Source organism: Heterodontus francisci, chromosome 1 (assembly GCF_036365525.1).
Source record: "Heterodontus francisci isolate sHetFra1 chromosome 1, sHetFra1.hap1, whole genome shotgun sequence".
NCBI lineage: Eukaryota > Metazoa > Chordata > Chondrichthyes > Heterodontiformes > Heterodontidae > Heterodontus > Heterodontus francisci.
In genome coordinates, this window is record NC_090371.1 from 55,647,756 (window position 1) to 55,665,612 (window position 17,857).

Consider the following 17,857-nt stretch of genomic DNA (forward strand, 5'->3'; position numbering starts at 1 on the left):
TCAGGATGGTGAGTGGCTTGGAGGAGAACTCGCAGGTTGTTGCTTTCCTTTACATTGATAATCTTGCGAATTGTCCTGATGAGTGCAAGATGAAAAGCTTCGACAAAATGTCTCTGTTTTCAGCAATACTCAAGTAGTTTTTACTTCTCCTTAAATTTTTCTATTCCTGTGTTTGTTCTTAGGTTTATAAATTGGGTTATTTATCTCATTACAAAACAAGAAGTCAAATATTTTAATTTGGGGCTTGGTAATACTGACACTCAACTGAGGTAAATGTATTTACATATGCAAAGAGAGGACAAATGTCACATGATCCAATGCCACGTGATCAAACCTCCAGAAATACATCAAACCAGAATCATCAATCCTATATAGAGAACGCCACATTTCAAGTTAGAGCATTTTTTTCCCCAATTATATTACATTAGCAATTTTAATCATATTGACATTTCCATCAGACATTTTGTATTAAAATTACATTCTAAACAATACCATTCTTGAAGCCCAAGACAAAGAAAATGGTATAACTCATTATTATGAGTAAGCACTTTAATATTTAGCACATTAATTAAAATTCTCAATTATTAAATACATAATATGCTCTGAGAAATTTGTGTGCGCGTACATGCGCCTGTCTAGTGGAAGTAAACGCTGCAAAGGAAATCAAAGTCAACTTTAAATGAAACTTCTGAAAGACTTTACCCAACCAACTCTTTTGATCTTGTGCCGTTTATGTAAATCTTTAAAAATTCTCAGCTAATTCTCTGAAAAGTATGATCGATCACAACAAAGATACCAAATAAACCTTCAGGCTAGCGCCAGAGGGTTAAGAATCATAATATGGAGAAAAACAAATTTAAGGAATGGGAACTATATTATCTAAGGTGAATAATGTTTTTCTTCATTTGTTCACCACAACATACAAATTAGCTTCTCTAAATAGAACACACTATGCCTGAAGCATACTAGAAGCCTCACAACAGTTCATCTAAACTACATACCCTGACATAACCAAATATGAACAATCTTCCCCTTGTTTAAAGTGAGCAGATTCCTCCACATGGCTTCACAGAATGGTGCAGTTTAAAAAAAGCTAATTACAGCCACAGATTTTGTCAAATGGCCATCAGCCATTAAAAACAGGACCTGGAATCAGTTTTGAGAAGCTCTATAAAACTGCTGAATCCAAAATGTGTTGGTCTGTGAAACAAGGGCTTAAACTAACTTTTAATTTTATGCTGAAGAGAATGAACTGAGGCACTGGGAGTCCTGCATATTTCTGGCCCCGGGCAATACCTCTAAAGAGTGCATGCTTCAACTTTCCACCTTGGTGGATTTTACTGAGCTGCAGCTACATGCATCAGTCTGTTAACATACGCTCTTCCTAAAGATAGTGTGCAAGTTACAGCTGGACTTTGCATGTATGTGAGAGCAGGAAAAGTAGCAAAGTGACCTAGCACTATCCTGATCTAAATGAGGATAAAGGCCACTTTCCGTCATTGTTCCTTTTGGACTTACTACAGTTTCTAATTGCTCTTTAACTTTTCCATGGAGCTAAAATGGAAATTGCTCTCCACAAGTTACACAACTTTAAAATATCCATAATCTCACAAAGAAAAGTAATCCAGAGAATAAACATAAACATAGGACAAACAGGCATAGGTGGATGCACAATGCAGTAAAACCCCTCTCACACCTGAGAGCAATGCAAATTCAGCTTCTGCAACAAACATATCTAAAGTGAGACGGTCTGGGCAGTTTGACTAATAGGAAGCGACATGATAGTACACTGATTCTATTAAAAGGGCAAGAATCAAAAAAAAAAATTCCAAACATTTAGATTACCTCAAAATATGAATGAAAAATCACTGCCTTTTACCTGCTACAGTAACGAGCTGTTGTTTCTACAGTTAACCAACAAACCAGGTAACTGAAATTAACAGTTGCTTGCAGGTGCAAATTAATGATTTTGACCTGTGAAGTTTGTGGAGTAAAATAAAAGTTGCTCTGCGAAAGCTTTTTGTTAAACTTATCAGCCATTGTTCAGTTGTTAGCACTCTTGCCTCCGAGTCAGAAGGCTATGGATTCAAGTCTCACTCCAGGGACATGAGCAAAAAAAAAATCAAATCTGAGACTCCAGTGCAGTATGGAGGGAGCACTGCTCCTTTGGAAGTGCCATCTTCCACATAAGATGTTAAACCAGGGCCCCATCTGCCCTCTCAGGTGTAAGTAAAAGATCCCATGGCACTATTTCGAAGAGGAGCCGTGAGTTACCCCAGCGTCCTGACCAATATTTATCCTTCATCCAATATCACTCAAGAAAAAACACATTATCTGGTTATTACCATATTGCTGTTTGTGGGAGCTTGCTGTGCACAAATTGGCTGCCATGTCTCCTACATTACAAAAGTGACTGCACTTCAGAAAGTACTTCTGTGGCTGTTAAGTGCTTTGGACCATACTTAAGCCCTAAAATACACTACATAAATGAAAACCCCTTTCCCCCTTTTTGTATAAAAAAGGGCCAAAGAATCAATTGTTTAGAAATTTCTCAGTTGGCCACTGCTCCTAAATAGCTCACAAGTGCACTGCAAACTGATATTTAACTCTAACAAGCTTTATCTTATTTAAATATTTAAGTTTTGGCATTAAGCAAAGACAATTAACTTTATAGTCAGCACAAACTACTGAACAACTGCAGTGTCCTTTTAGATAGAAATACTTGAATCAGTTCCTCACATGAATGCTAATTGTAGCTTATTTAATACTCATTTGTATTAATGAAAGCATAAAAGAACCAAAACCTTAAAGTATCTCAATGTTATCTTAAAGGAAACACTGAGAACAGCTGTCTTCAAGAGGCATGTCAGAAAACCAACAAGTTTCAGAACCCTCCCGCACTTGTTATGTTAGTGCATGCCAAGTTCAAATTATGTCAATCACCGGAAAACAGACTGCATTGCATGAAGTTTATTTATAAACTACATCACAGCCCTCAGCAATAATGGGCAAATATAAAAACAATGAAAAACAAACACATAATAATCCAGTCATCGCCAACCTAGAGTCCCTGAGCTGCCCCTGCTCTCCTTTGGGAATCCCATATGCAGCAAGCAAAATAAAAGCAGGACATGCCTCACTTCCTTCTGTGAGCTACTGCCACAAATTCCGAAACTCCTCTGAAGTTCCTTCCTTAATGCACAACACAGGCATTACTGTCATTTCCTGGGACTTCTTTCATCCTGTTGATGTGATAACTATTGTTTATGCCGTGTAGAATGCCTTCTAAACAGTAATGTTGACAGCTGTAATTTGTAGAATTCTATTTTTGGAAGGTGATCGGGGTAAGATTGGGACAGTGCCCCAGAGCACTTTTGCAGCGTTTTTTAAAAATCTGAACGCAGATATATCACAATATCCTAAAAGAGTTTCAAACTACCATCTTTCTAGAGGATACCAGACCCAAGTTATACTGCCAGTACTGTGCCAGGAAAACAAACACTTTACTCAACCATGGTTGGTTTCTTACTCAGCAGCTGAATGCAATTTTAAAAGATTTTTCATGTTGTTAATAGAGAAAACTATTCATTCAACTAAATCTCCAAAAAGTTTTAAAAGTACATTAGTATAATTTGGGCAATTTCAGACACAACTTATATAATTTTTCTAATTTTGCTGATTGACTGGCCAACAAAAATGCAATAAATTATCCAGGAATAGCTGTGGAGGAGGAATGCATGCCAGCAAGAGTGCAATCCATGCACTGATAGCTCTGCACAACTATGCGGAAAAAATTCTTGCACAAAATATAACTAATTGTGTCTTAGGGTGCCTCCAATGTCCAGCCTACTTGAATTTAGAAAAACTTAGACTGAGTAAACAAGAGATCACTACTGCAGGGGAATTATTAATAAAGTATGTAAATGTTTACCTCAGTTTTTCAATAACACACAGTACTTAAGACAATGTCCAGCTGGGAAATTATAATCAACATATAACTAACTACCTGTACACCTGCAACGTAGTGAACTAGCTCGACCGTGGGAACCTAGAACTTGACCCTCAAACGTCAAATTCAATTGCTGAATTCTTGGTTGCAATTATTTGATTGGCTATTCAAATGCAAGTTACCTAGCCAGAGGAATGGCCAATCACAAAAGCTGCTGTTAGGCATTAATAAAGAATTTAAGCATAGGGTGTTCATGAGATCAAAATAGAACATTACCATGAAGTAAGAAAAACATCAAGAGTTTGATGCATTGATGATCTAGGACAAGTCATCAGTTCTTCTGGACAATTGCAGGTTAACAGTTTTATTTTAGATTAAATCCACTTCTAAAGAACATTGTAGTGTAGTACAGTGAGTAGAATAGTCCTTTTAACTTTGGGAGCTTGGATGAAATCCAGGCTAGTATAAGAAGTTGAAAGTCAATCTCCCTCTTTGGATCAATTGTAAGGGTCTAAAATAAATCGAATTTGATCAGATCTCAATATGCACAGCACAAAACCGCATAACCTACATTAATTAAACAAAAACTGAGTGTGGACTGATGCCCAGCTTTTTGGGATTTAAAAGGGCTCATACAAGGAAATTAATCTTTAGTTTTGCATTCAAAGGAAGAGAATACAAAAGCAAGGACATAATGCTGAAATTATGCAAGATCTTAATTAGGTTGCAGTTGAAGTACTATGTATAGTTTTAGTCACCTGGCTAAAAGGAATGAGACAAAAGCAAGGAAGTTGTGCTAAACCACTATAAATCACTTGTTCGGCATCCGATTTTGCCCAAATTTTGCAATCAGCAGCAAATGAACTAAAAGCCGACAACCCGACCCGAACTCGACGGGACCCGACGACGTGTCGGGTTCAGGTCCGGGTCGCACTTCCGGGTCCGGCATTCAGGCTCAGGTTGGAACGGACCGGGTCGGACACACTTGATCACCACCTCAGGTAAGTGGCTCCAATATTAATTTACTTTTTGGACTTGAAAAGGTTGTTTAGTTACAGTTATTTTAAGCTCATGCAGATAAGGAACAAGATGAAAAAAGGAAGCTAGGTTAACTGATGGTCTGGTCAGGTGTGGGAAAAAAAATGGAAGGACTTGGATCGGGTTTCATTTGCAGACCGGAGCCAGCCTTTAAAATGAACAGCACCGTTCATTACACTTACTCTTGTCCACAGACATTGAGATCTTGCAGTGGAACCTGCTGTAATTAGGAACCCAGTTCAGTGCGACACTCTCTACAGGGCCCATGTGAACAGAGCAAGCAACTGCGTATCTTCTTAACCAATCAGATTGAAGAATTATCAGCCGAGTCTAAATTAAAAAGAAGTTACAATATTAAATTGGCTGTGTTTGCTGACAATGCAACTACTAGCTGGTGCAATACTAGCACATGCGCAAATGCAGCTTCTTTTACTGAAATCTCACTGTCTGCGACGTTCAGGCAGCTGCCAGGATTAAAGATGGCGCTGCTCAATTTATCACAGTAAAACAACTTCAACCCAAAATGCCCTCTATCAGTCCCTCCTGCGCCCGTCTTCTCACCGCTGGCTCCCTGCTACCTTCCCTGAAGCACTCGCTACAGCCTCGCTGTTTCCCACCCTGCCCCACCCCACCAATCCATCACCTGCTGGCTCCAGAGCTCGCCACTGTTCCGCCCCCCCACCCCCCTGCCCCAATTGTTCCCGCTCGCTTCCCACCCCCCAACCCCCTCCAGGCGCTAGCTCCAGGCTATGCCACTTCCCTCCTCTCAGCCACTCACTCCCATGTTTGATGGTTCTCCACGCGCCATCTGAATAAGCAAAGCGGGCCGCGGTTGGTGACGGGGCGACATATGAGCGAGTGGCTGAGAGGAGGGAAGCGACGCGGGCTAGCGCTATTGGCTGGAGTTGGAGGCAGGGAAGTGGGGAGCAAGCAGCCGGAGAGCTGGGGGGGGGGGGGGGAGAAGTGGGAAGAATCAACGGAGGGGAGTGGGGGGCAGCAGTGGCGAGGTCTGAAGCAAGTGGCTGAGAGGAGGAAGCGGACAGTGGCAGGAGGGGAGAAAGCGTCGAGGCCTGGAGCCGAGGGGGGAGAGCGGCCAGTGGGGCAGGAGACAGTAGCTGAGTGGGGGGAAGTGAGTAGTTGAGTTGGGGGGGGGGGGGGGGGGGGGCGAGAAGAGGGGATCAAGCTCCAGCCTCAAAGTGTCCCATTCAGCCAAGCGATGATGTTGACGTTACACGATAATGTTTTCCCACACATGCACCAATAAGTCCTGGTAAGACATCAGCTGCGCACGCATAGCAACTCACAGAGCAGGAAACTATCTGCGCATGTGCGCAGCTTGGAGCGCTCAGATGACGTCGGCTGGCCGCTGCGTTGTCAGGAGTCGCTGCATTAAATTACAATTCAATGACATATCATGTACAGAAACGGAAATAACGAGAAAGAATGATAGATGGGATTAAGAGAGCACAATAAAACAGACAGAAAAGTAAATTTGCTTTTAAATCTACAACAATAATTAAAATCTTAAGGAATGAGACTCCACACTTACAAAAGTTAATTTTCAGTACCAGAGTAATTGTTTGGCAGTAATAAAGCTGATCACGCCCTTAAAAATCCACTTATAATAAACTGGACAGGCCTTAACTTTTTCTAGTGCGTTTAGTTGATATCTATAGAATTTTAGGAAGGATATCAAGGTTTTTGAGCAGGTGCAAGGGATATTTACTAGAATGATACCAAGAATAAAGGGACTTCAGCTATCGAGACTAAAAACAGATTGTTTTCTTTACAGCAGGGAGGTTTTAATAGAGTATTTATATAAATGCAAGCTGCTATTGTTTTCTAGTGGGTAAATACATAAATTGACATATTCCATGTGCTTCAATGTACAGCATCTTGGTAAGATACTGTTCCAGTGAAGCTTCTGGAGCAGCAGGACATCAGACATCAACCTCCTGATTTCTGCATTTAACTGCACACGCAGTTGCCAGAAGTTGCTGTCCGATGATTCTTAGAGAAGAGGGGTTTTGATAGTTTCTCCCTATCTATTATATTTCCACTGGCAGGAGGATCAGCAACCAGAGGTAACAGATTTAAGATTAATTGTCAAAAGAACCAGGGTGGGCAAAGAGACGAGAATTTTTTATATGCAGCTAGTTATGATCTGAAATGCACTGCCTTTAAGGATGGTACAAGCAGTTTGATTTTCAAAAGGGAATTCAATAAATACTTGAAATTAAAACATTTGCAGAACTACTGGGAAAGAGGTGACTAGAAATAATTGAATCGCCCTTTCAAAGAGCAGGCACAGACACGATCAACCAAATGGCATCCTTCTGTGCTCTATGATAACAAAAAAAGCAAAGCTGCAGAACAGACTCATTACTATGTTGCCAAGGATGAGGCGTACAATTATAGACTTGAGAAGTTAGTTTTTTTTTTAAATGATCATAGGTGAGAAGGTTAAAATGTGATCCAACAGAGCCCTTCAAGACCAAATTGTACGGATCAGAGAAGTAGCAATATATTGTTCCCACTGGCTAGCAAAATGGTAAAAGATGTCAAGAAATTAACGGAATGCACTCCATGCTCCGCACACTCTCCATCAGATTTCCATTCCCTCACTTCAGCCAACTAGATGTCTAATCATAAAACAGCTAGGCATGTCTCCAACAGTGGCAGGGGACAGTATGTACCAAGCGCCATGGGAGCCAGGTCACAGCAGGCAGCTGGGAATGCACTTGTGGGATGTAACTATCTAACTGTGTTGGGGTGGGAAGGGGGGGGGGGGGGCGGAGAGAGAGAGAGAAAGAGAGAGAGAGACAGAAAGAGAGAGAGAAAGGGAGAGAGAGAGAGAAAGGGAGAGAGAGAGAGAAAGGGAGAGAGAGAGAGAAAGGGAGAGAGAGAAAGAGAGAGAGAGAGAGAGAGAGAAAGAAAGAGAGGAAGAGAAAGAAAGAGAGGAAGAGAAAGAAAGAGAGGAAGAGAAAGAAAGAGAGGAAGAGAAAGAAAGAGAGGAAGAGAAAGAAAGAGAGGAAGAGAGAGAGAAAGAGAAGAATTTGGTAATCTTTGGGCTGGATCATGAAATCAGGAATGATTATGAAAGCTCCTGAATTATCAGAACACTACTAGTTCACTAATGCACTGTAGGACAATCTGATTAATGTTCTCTAAAGCGGTCTAGCAAGCCACTTAGCTGTATAAACATCACTATAGCACCTGGGGATGTGCAACAAATGCAGCATTTACCAGCATCACCCACAGGAGGCATAAGTCTACATTCAAGCAAATTATGCATGTCAGGAGTGGACTTTCTTGCGTCCTATGCTGAAAGCCTCAGCCAGAGTAATTTTAATCAATGTGAAATTGGAAGAAATTGGCAGCTACTGTAAGCGTGTGACATACAATTATTCTGGACTGCCTAGAGAGTCAATCACCAAAGTATTACCACTTCAATTAAATGAACTAAACTGTGGAATGTTTAAAAAGGGATGGGGATTTATTTTTGAAACAAAGTTGATAGAACAGTCCTCTCTCATAGGGAAGAGTTAACTCTGCTTTCATTTGTCATACTATACTCATTATTAGAATCAGAATTTACAAAACCAATGTTTTCCATTTGAATGACACTTCTAAATGACTACAACAAAGCTTCTCATTCTGCTACAACTACTACCTTGCAGTTATATAGTACCTGTAAAGGTAGTAAAACATTCCAAGACACTTCACAGGAGTGCTAACAAAATTTGGCACCAAGCCACATATTAGGAAAAAAGAAAAGCTTGGTCAAAGAGAGCATCTCAAAGGAGGAAAAATAGGTAGAGGTAGAGGGGGAGAGGTTTAGGGAGGGAATTCTGGGTCTTAGTTACCTAAAAGGTGCAGCTGCCAATCGTGGAGTGATTAAAATCAGGCATGGGCAAGAGGCTAGAAATGGAAGAACACAGATCTCAGCAGGTTGTAGGGCTGGAGGAGGATACAGAGATAGGAAGGGGCGAGGTCATGCAGGGATTTGAAAACAAGGGTGAGAATTTTAATAATTTAGTTTTTGCTGCACCAGGAACCAATGTAGGTCAGCAAGCACAAGGGTGACGGGCGAATGGCACTTGCAGCAAGTTCGGAAATGGGCAGAATTTTGGATGAGCTCACATTTATGTACGGTCGAAGGTGGGAGCTGGCTGGGACAGCACTGGAATAATCCCATTTATACCATATGCGCATTAGTCTCATTTGCAATATAAAGCAGAGTGTAGTGTTTAGAAATACTAGTCAAAAATATCAATTCCATGCTACGATCAATCTTCATTTTCTGCCAAGGCACAACCAAAGTAGCCTGAGGTGTCCCTCATAGAAAACCCCAAATTCAAGATGTCTTACCCTGATATGCACAGAAAGACCAACTTTAGCAGTGCCACCAGAATGTACTCCATTTGAAAGATCCGTTAAAACATAAATAACTTAAATGTGCAGCATGTTTTGGTAAAGGAGCACCCCTGGAAATATAATGACCTGTCTTTTCTCTTTACAGATGTTTATTGGCCTATGTATTTACAAATAGTATGTTTTTATTTTGGATTTTCAAAATTTCCAGTTTTCCCTTATAAAATGGAAATGCAGAGCAAGTTGTTTAGTATATGAAAGAGAAGGCAATGGTTTAGGCTCCATTAAACCTTAGAATCCAAGAAGAAGGGCAATCCCAGTGGGAATCTGCAAGGAATGAATTAGAGGCAATAAAAGGCCCACACCAATAACATACTGGAGTTATCAGTATTTAGAGGAACATAATACATGCAAGTCAATACAGAAATAAATAACATTTCATAAAACGACTTATCTTGTGGTGTTCGAAGTAATGTAGATCATATAAACTACAAACTGTGACAACTTGAGGAAACAAGACAAGCACTACACCCTAAAGATAACTGCTTTGCTGGAAGCTAAAATACTTGAATAAAACTGATCAATAAAGGATTTAAAAGAAATGTAGATATTCCAGAAATGTAGAATTTAAGCCACAAGAGCCAATCTGTTACAGCAACAAGACTGCAATCGTGAGTTGTGTATAATGGTTGAAGATATCAAAAGTGAGCCCAAAACACTGAAATGAAATGAAAGATTTTGATGTTTGCCTCCCATAATCAGTTACTGATGGATGTAGTAAAGGGAACAGATTATACAGCCTCCCACTGCTCTTCGATAATGCATGTGACATAACCTTTCTTCCTAACCACACCACACAAAATGTTAGAGCTAACCAAATTCACTGCCCTCGTTTTGTACAGAATTTCTATAGCTGCAGTGAAACTTTGGAGGAAAAAACAAGTTACCAATCCAAATTATTTGATTCATTTTCACATTTTCCTTCAGTCTCCTATCATTCACCAGGTAACTGCAAGTAGAGTCAGAGCCACAACGGCACAGAAGGTGGTCATTCAGCTCATGCTGGCTCTCTGTGGAGCAATCCAGTCAGTCCCATTCCCCTGCTCTATCCCCAGAGCCCTGCAAGTTGACTTCACTCAAGGACCCATCCAATTTCCTTTTAAAAATCAATCATTTCCACTTTCACCACCCTTGTAGGCACTGAGTTCCAGGTCATTACCACTCATTGCCTAAAAATGTTCTTCCTCACATCTCTCCCAGCATTTTAACCCAGTTAAGAAACCTTAACTATGTGTCCCCTAGTGTACCATCAGCTAATGGGAACAGCTTTTCTTTGTCTACAATATCTAAACCTGTCATAATCTTATACGCCTCGATCAAAATGCCCCTCAATCAGTAGATGATCTACTCCCAGGCCTCTGGCAATATAGATCCTGAAACAACCAATGTGAGGCGTGTAAAAAAACAGTGGTGCAGTTTGGGTGGTCAGAGAGGGATGTTTTTATCCTCGTTACTCCCTTTACAATATTGAAGTAGCTGATGCGGCTATTTGGCCCTTCTTAGTTCAGCAACAGGCTTCCAAACCTCTAAAGACGCAGCTTTGAGCCTTTTGTTAAGAGGTGCTGAAGATGGGCTTGGGAATAGCAATTTTCCTTCCTCCCTATTGCATGGTGCTGCACTCCATATCTTCTCCCAACAAAGCAGCTGAGATGATGCCATGAAGTATGAATGTAACCTGTGCCCTAGTTCTATCATTGCACCATGTCAGTAAGTGTAGGATTTTTAGCAAGGCCCCTGGATCTCCAAGCAGTGGGAGGGTCAAGAGTGAGCAGATGGAAATCAGGAAACAACCGAAGCACCCATCTCTCTTTTCAATTTTGCTGTGGAAAATGGAAGCATATCTTTAATGAGATAAAGTGCGCAGCGCACATTTCAGATTTAACAAAACAATCCCCTTTGAATTGTTAGTTATGAAAAGAAAGCCGCAACAAAATGCAGAAAAATGCAAAAGCAACCAAAAGGGTGAATTTCCTTCACTATCTTACAGTTACATTCATTGTTCAGATCAAGATAATTTAACAATAATGTTAGTTCTGCATGTGATGGAGGATACTCTTGATTAGGAGACAGATTTCAAAACTTGCCATAGTTTTGATGTGGTAATGAAAAACTAGTACACCTCACAACGGAACAGGATGCTGAATCTCAAAACATGAGGCCCAGATGATTGCTTGAATCTATTCAAGGTCTCTAAAATGACTTTTAAATAAATAGTGCTTTGAATTAATACAAAATATCATTTTACATTTGTAAGCATCTATAGAACATTCAGATACTTCAGTCTGCTTTTCTATTAATGGCAGAATTTTCAACCATCTTAGCCCTCCTATCTGGACCTCCCTCCTAAATCCCTCACCCGTACAAACCCTCTCATAATCAAAATTTTTCACCAAGCTTTTGGCTACCCCTTCAAATCTCAATCTCCATATCTCATTTTCTGTTCCATTTCTTATTCTCCTAACTTATTTTTCACCCATTTTATATAAAATGCCTTGGGACTTTGTGTTAAAAGACACTATATAAAATGCACAGTTGGTGATGACTGTACAATTTTATTAATTAACCCGAACAGTCTGCGATAACAATTCAATTGGCTGTCTTCAGTAACTTTACAATTATAAGCTAATTCCTGCAGTTCAACAGGACACTTAAGCCAACTGCACATTCAAAGAAGAGAGTCAAATTTCAAACTAAAACATATTTCAGAACATCTACAAATATGACACTTGTCAAAACATAGGGATGGATTTTCCGTTGGGTAGAAGGGAGCTGGCCACCGACGTAAAAGTTGGTGGCAAACCCGCTTCCGCCTAGCCTGGGGATCCGTCCCACACTTTACTGGTCCCCAGGCTCTAATTGTTCCGAGGTAGGACTTCCACCCACTTGAGGGAGGAAATCACGCCTCACTGAGCTGCCGGCCAATCAGCTGCCGAGAGCAGTGGCCACTGCTGGGACCGCAGCCCAGCCGAGGACATGGACCCAGGAGTCCAGCTAAGTTTGGGTTGCCTCGCCGGGGGTAATCGCTCAGCCCCCGGCGAAGCAAGGGTAGTGGTTTGGGGGAAGGGGGAGCATCTTGGGTCCAGGGGGTGGTTGGGGAAGCTGGGGCGGCCCTCAATTGGGCACCCTGTACCCAACTGTCCAGGCCCACCCCCAGGGTGCTGAGAGGCCACCAGCTTTTACCGGGCAGCCTTTCCCAGCTCCAGGATGCCCACTTGCCACGTGCAAAATCCGCATGGAAGCGGGCAAAGGCCCTTAAGTGGCCGTTTATTGTCAACTTAAAGACCTTGATTGGCCTGGGACGGGAAGCCCATTTTCACCCCCTCTCCCCACATAACGTGGGGCGGACGCGGGTGCTGGTGGGGAGGGCCTCCCGGAGCCTCCCGCTCCATTTTACACCACCCACCCTCTCCCCCCACCCCCGCCACCATCCGGCTCATTGGGGGTGGCATAAAATCCTGGCCATAGTGTTAAACTGAGCCACACTGACTAAAAACTCAGATGGTAAATGCTCTTTCTAATGTGAACCAGACCATGACAGTCCTGGGTGCAACCTCTGTTCTGTATTCATTTTATGTAGAACTAGCCTCAGGCACCCAAACTAAAAAGGGGTTGGGGAGAAACAGATGTGAAAAAAATTAACCAGAATATCATTTATTGTTCTACAGTGATTCCCATTGAGGAGTGTACATGTGAATATGGAACCATCACAGCTGAGCGCGATTTGGTCTTACTCCAACGGGCAAACACCCTGCCAATATCACCATCTAGACTCTCGACCTAAAGCCCCTATTTGCAAAATAGAACAGTGATACTACCACCAAAGGAAATTTTTAAAATGAGATGCAAAGCTATTAATTCAATTTACAATCCATAAGATCAATTCAGACAATATTTACAGAACTGGAATACACATTACTGGCTCAACAAGGTCAATTGGATGACAGTTTTAAAAGAACACCAACAACAGGAACTGGAACACAATAAGTTTCAATACCTTTGCTTTGTAAGCAAATGCCAGAAAAATAAAGGCTCACAGCAAGTTTTCCATCAATCACTGCTCCCTAAGAAATCAAAAACGCCTTGTGTGGGTGAAGGTTCTTTTGTTCAGCATCCTGTCGAGAACCACTTGCACAATACAGTGATGTGCTAATTTTGTTCCAACTACTAAAATCAGTGAGTCACTAAAGACTCATGAGTCACTAGGAGGATATACCATCATAGCTCACCATTAATTTTGTTAGATGCTGTGGAGAAAAATGACAGTAGAAGCAAAGCTTGTTTAAACACATTCAAATATTACTGGAGAAAATATTTTTTTTTTCAGTAGGAAGAGGGAACAGAAAGGCAGCAGCATTGGATATTATTCATTTTTGGAGGAGTAGGTAGGAGCAAGATGGAGATCAATTTTGGAAAACTGCACGCTAATATGAACTCGTTCAAATACAATAGACCAGCATATTCATACTTCAGTCTACCTAAACAAAAATTGCAACTAAACCAAATTAGCTTACATCTGTAACAATCATCCAGATGATTTTGAGCAGAGATTGGGACAGGATCTGAACATTACTACAGAAGGCCACAGTGCTGCACAAGGTCATCTAATCTCAATTCTCAGACATAAAAGATTACTATAACAGAGCAAGTCGATAATTACATAAATACATCACAAAGTACGATATGATGGGCATGGGTCTAGAATGTACAACAATGCCCTATATTTGTATAGCCCCTTTAACATAATAAAACTTCCCAAGGCACTTCAGAGGCGCTATATAACAAAATTTGACACCAGGCCATATAAAGGAGATATTAGGGCTGACGACCAACAGTTTGATCAAAAGACATAGGTTTTAAGGAGTATCTTAAAAGGAGGAAAGCGAGGTAGACAGGCAGAAAGGGAATTTCAGAGTTTAGGACCTAGGCAGCTGGAGATATGGCCACCAATGGTGGAGTAATTAAAATTGGAGCTGCTCAAGACACCAGAATTAGAGGAGGGCAGTACAGCTGGAGGCATTAGAGACTGAAAGGGGCCAGGACATGGAGGAAGTTGAAAACAAGGATAAGAATTCTAAAATCGAATTGTTGCTGAACCAGGAGCTCGTGTAGGTCAGCGAGCACAGGGGTGATAGGCAAACAGGATTTGAAGAGAGTTCGGACACGGACAAAGTTTTGGATGACCTCAAGTTCAGAGAGTAGAACGTGGGAGGCCAGCCAAGAATGCTTCAGGATAGTCAAGTCTGGAAGGAACAGACATGGATCAGGATGTGAGCAGCAGAATCGCAAAGACGAGCAATGCTGCGGAGGTGGAAATAGGTGGTCTTGGTGACGGCACGGATATGCGTTTGAAAGTTTATCTCAGGGTGAAATATGACACTGAGGTTGCAAACAGTCTGATTCAGCCTCAGACAGGGAGAGGAATGGTATCAGTAATGGAAGAGTGGAATTTTGTGGCAGGGACCAAAGACAATGGCTTCAGTCTTCCAAATATTCAACTGGAGGATATTTCTGCACATCTAGTACTGGATGCTAAATAAGCAATCTGACAATTTAGAGGCGGTGGATGGGTCAAGAGAGATGGTGGTGAAGTAAATCTACACACGTGGGGCTGGATTTTATGCAGGAGGCAAGGCTCGTGACAGCAGGTCAAAAAGACGGGGTGGGGGGTGAGGGGGGGGGGGAAAAGAGATACCACCTCTGGATTTTTTCTGACCCCCAGAGACGATCCTCTGGTCTTTTGGTCCTTTAAACACTTAATAGGGACAGGGATCCCACCACCAAGAGCTGCCGGCCAATTACAGGGCCGGCAGTGCTACCAGGAGCGATGGCCACTGCTGGTTCAACAGAGGCCTCAGACCCAGACCCAACATTGGAATCACAGGCCCGAGGTGGGTGAGGTGGGGCCGCCGGGGCTGGTCCGAAAGGCCCTAGCAAGAGGGAGTACAGGTGGTTGGGCGTTTGGTCCAAGGGGAGGGGGCTTACAAAGTGGTTCTTACTAAGCTGAGAAGTAATTTAGTGAAAGTGGACTGGAAAAAGCTACTTGAAGGTAAATCAGTGTCAGAGCACTGGGAGGCATTCAAAGGGGGGATTCAAGGAATTCACAGTAAACATGTTCCCACATAGACAAAGGGTGGAATGGCGAAATTTAGAGCCCCATGGATGTCAAGGAGGTTACAGGGTAAGATAAGGCAGAAAAGGAGAGCTTATGCCCAACACAAGAGAACTCAATACTACAGAAAGCCAAGAGGAGTATAGAAAGTGGAGGGTTGAAATCAAAAAGGAAATTAGGAAAGCAATAAGAGGGCATGAAAGAATATTGACAAGCAAAATCAAGGTGAACCCAAAGATGTTTTATCAATACATTAAGAGTAAGAAGATAACTAAGGAAATGGTAGGGCCCATAAAAGACCAAAACGGTAACCTATGTGTAGGGGCGGAAGATGTTGGTATTGTTCTCGATGAATACTTTGCGTCGGTCTTCACAAAAGAGGGGGATGATGCAGATATTGTAGTTAAGGAGGAGAGGTGTGAAGTATTGGATATGATCAGCATAGGGAGAGAGGACATGCTAATGGGATTAGCATCCTTGAAAGTTGTTAAATCACCAAGGCCGGATGAAATGTACCCCAGGCTGTTCAAAGAAGTGAAAGGAAATAGCGGAAGGTCTGACCACCATTTTCCAGTCCTCACTGGATACAGGTGTAATGCTGGAGGATTGGAGGACTGCTAATGTACCTCAGTTTAAAAAGGAAGCAAGGGACAGACAAAATAATTACAGGCCAGTCAGTCTAACCTCAGTAGTAGGCAAATTATTGGAATCTATTCTGAAAGACAGGATAAACTGTCACTTAGAAAGGCAGAGATTAATCAAGGATAGTCAGCATGGATTTAAAGGGAAGATCTTGTCTGACCAACTTGATCAAATTTTTTGACGTAGTAACAAGGAAGATAGATGATGGTAGTGCAATTGATGTGGTCTGCATGGATTTCAGCAAGGCTCTTGACAAGGTCCCACATGACAGACTGGTTAAAAAAATAAAATCCCATGGGATTCAGGGAAATGCAGCAAGGTGGATACAAAATTGGCTCAGTGGCAGGAAACAAAGGGTCATTGTTGATGGGTGTTTTTGTGACTGGAGGTCTGTTTCCAGTGGCATTCTGCAGGGCTCAGTACTAGGTTCCCTGCTTTTTTGTGGTACGTATTAACCATTTGGATGTAAATGTGGGGGGTATGATCAAGAAGTTTGCAGACAACAGAAAGATTGGCCATGTGGTAGGCTGCAGGAAGATATTGATAGTCTTGTCAGATGGGCAAAAAAAGTGGCAAATGGAATTCAACCCTGAGGAGTGTGAGGTGATACATTTGGGGAGGTCAAACAAGGCAAAGGAATACATGATTAATGGGAAAATACAGCTGTAGTGGAAGTGAGGGACCTTGGATTAAATGTCCACAGATCCCTGAAGATAGGACAGGTCGATATGGTGGTTAAGGCGGCAATGGAATCATTTCCTTTATTAGCTGAGGTAAAGGATACAAGAGCGGGGAGGTTATGCTGGAACTGTATAAATCATTGGCTAGGTCACAACTTGAGTACTGTGTGCAGTTCTGGCCGCCTCGACAGAAAGAATTTAATTGCACTAGACAGGGTACAGAGGAGATTTACGTGAATGTTCCCGGGCTGGAACAATGCAACAATGAGGCAAGATTGGATAGGCTGGGGTTGTTCTCCATGGAACGGAGAAGGCTGAGGGGAGATCTGATTGAAATGTACAAAATTTTGAGGGGCCTGGATGCAGTGGAGGTGAGGGGCTTATTTACCTTAGCAGAGAGGTCAGTGACAAGAGGACATAGATTTAAAGTGATTGGTAGAAAGATTAGAGGGGAGATGAGGAAAGGCTTTTTCAGCCAGAGGGTGGTGGGGGTCTGGAACTCACTGCCTGAAAGGGTGGTTGAGGCAGAGATCCTCAACTCATTCAAAAGAAGTCTGGACATACAACTCAAGTGCCGTAATCTGCAGGGTTACAGACCAAATGCTGAAAGGTGGGATTAGAATGGGTGGAACATTTTTCGGTCGGCACAGGCACAATGGGCCAAGTAGCCTCTTTCTGTGCTGTAAACTTTCTATGATTCGTGGGGTGGGGTCATCTGTGGGGCACTAATTGCCCACAAAAGAAGGGACATCCCTCCTTCCATGCCCACAGAGAGAGTGCCTCATTTTCCATGGCGACGTCGGCCAATCGGATCCGACAATCCTGGCATCAGGTTCCGTGATGGCTGCTGCCGCTCCGATTCTCCACTCATGCCCACCGCCCCCCCCACTGAGTCACCATAGCAGCAGACGTGGTGCTGGGAGCAAAATCCAGCTGGTGGAAACTGACATTGTGTGTTCGGATGAGGGTGTGTAAGTTGCCAGCTGACTTTGCTGAACAACTCAA

The 17,857-nt window shown here is 42.2% G+C and overlaps 1 protein-coding gene and 1 long non-coding RNA gene across 11 annotated transcripts in view; one reads left to right on the top strand and one right to left on the bottom strand.

Moving 5' to 3' along the window:
- The window catches only part of LOC137369501 (transcription factor 4-like), a 648,100-nt gene that overhangs the window by 568,344 nt on the left and 61,899 nt on the right, over positions 1-17,857 (bottom strand). The gene's annotated exons all lie outside the window — the stretch shown is intronic.
- LOC137369581 (uncharacterized) lies at positions 4,226-13,538 on the top strand. Its single transcript, XR_010974973.1, has 3 exons — positions 4,226-4,303; positions 4,806-4,950; positions 13,087-13,538. It is a non-coding gene; the product is annotated as an uncharacterized lncRNA (long non-coding RNA).